The sequence below is a fragment of the Mus pahari genome, chromosome 1 (assembly GCF_900095145.1).
Source record: "Mus pahari chromosome 1, PAHARI_EIJ_v1.1, whole genome shotgun sequence".
In the NCBI taxonomy this organism is placed as follows: domain Eukaryota; kingdom Metazoa; phylum Chordata; class Mammalia; order Rodentia; family Muridae; genus Mus; species Mus pahari.
The window spans coordinates 88,330,031-88,331,609 of NC_034590.1; the positions used below are offsets into that span (position 1 = coordinate 88,330,031).

At 47.1% G+C, this 1,579-nt stretch overlaps 1 protein-coding gene across 2 annotated transcripts in view; it reads left to right on the forward strand.

Moving 5' to 3' along the window:
• Tmc5 (transmembrane channel like 5) overlaps positions 1-1,579 on the forward strand; it is a 75,849-nt gene that overhangs the window by 35,047 nt on the left and 39,223 nt on the right. The gene's annotated exons all lie outside the window — the stretch shown is intronic.

Genomic DNA, 1,579 nt, shown 5'->3' on the forward strand with positions numbered 1-1,579 from the left:
TCTAAGAAATTCTATTAATATACATTTTTTTCATTCTAGGTATAAAATCTAGCGTGTGACAGTAAATTCTAGGAAAAGGGGAAAATGCACCTAATATTTTACTAGCTTAGATGGTGCACATCTCCGCAGCCTCTCCTCAGGCCCCCTCCCCTCCCCTTCCCTCTCTTCTCCTTTCCTCTCTTCAACTTACCTCCCCTCCCCTCTCCCTTGCCTACCCTAAACAGGGAAACAAAAGCTCATCCTTTTCAGCAAAGCGAGTTACTTTCCTTAAGGGCACCCCCTTCCACCTCAGTGAGCCTGGAGCTTCCTCTGAGGCTTTCCGGTTCCATGTTGAGTCTGAGCCTGAGGAGCAGCCCACACCTGCCCCTTGGCAGAGCATCCTGCAAGCCAGTCCCATTCACGTTAGCAGATGGTCACAGCGGCTCAGAGGTCACACCTAGACTCACACTATTCCAGAGGAAGGAACACAATCTTTTGCTTTCCCCCCTGTTTGTGTAGGAAGAGTAAACCATTTTCCAAGAAACTTTCTGAGCAATGGTAAGTCACGTGTCACACGTCTCTATCTAAGGCCACTGGATTGGCTTAGACTCACTGGGACCTGTCCTGAGTGCCTGGAGATGGTGTTTGTAGAAGATGCTCAGGCCTTGTTAGGGAAGTGGAGGTAGGGTGTTGGGGTAATCTGGACTCTGTTGGAGTTCATAGTTAATAGGAGGGGATGGCTTGAAGCCGAAAAATGACTATGACTCAGAGGAGAATGGAGAACTAAGAAAGCTGTGACAATTGTCAGGGACCTAGGAAAAGGCACTCCAATTGCCTGGAGTTCAGAGAGACACAGGTGAGCAAGATCTGTTGCTTTGTTCAGTGATGGCTTCGTTTTGCTTTTGCTCGTGTTGGTTTGACTTGGGGAATACAGAATTATTAGAGTAGTCTAAATGTTAGCTTTGATTTTGAGCACACATGTATACATACATGCATACACACACACACACACACACACACACACACACACACATGTGTCTCTGGTCACTTCCATGTGTGACTTTGCTTTTTGAGACAGGGCCCCACTATGTAGCTCTGGCTGATCTGGAACTCATTCTGTAGACCAGGATGGCCTTGAACTTACAGAGATCCATCCACCTGCCTCTGCAGGAGTACTGGAATGAAAGGTCTGTGCCACCTCAGCTGACCCCATTTGCGATCTTTGCAGTCAGCCTCCATGGTGCAGAGTGTTCATTGTTCAGCACTGGGAAACTGAGAGAACAGAACCATCAGTTCCAGGACAACCTGAGCTATAGAACAAGAATCTGTCTCAAAGTAAAACGTGCTCTAGTTCAATATTATGATTGATTGACTGACATATTTATGAGGGATATGGATGAGGCAGGACCTCACAAGGTAACCCAGTATACTAGTTTCTCTTCTATTGCTGTGGTAAACACTGTGACCAGGGCAACTAACAGGAGGCATTTATTTAGGCTTACGGTTCCAGCGGGTTAAGAGTCAGCTATAGTGCTGGCGAGATGGCTCAGCCGGTAAGAGCACTGATTGCTCTTCCGAAGGTCCTGAGTTCAAATCCCAG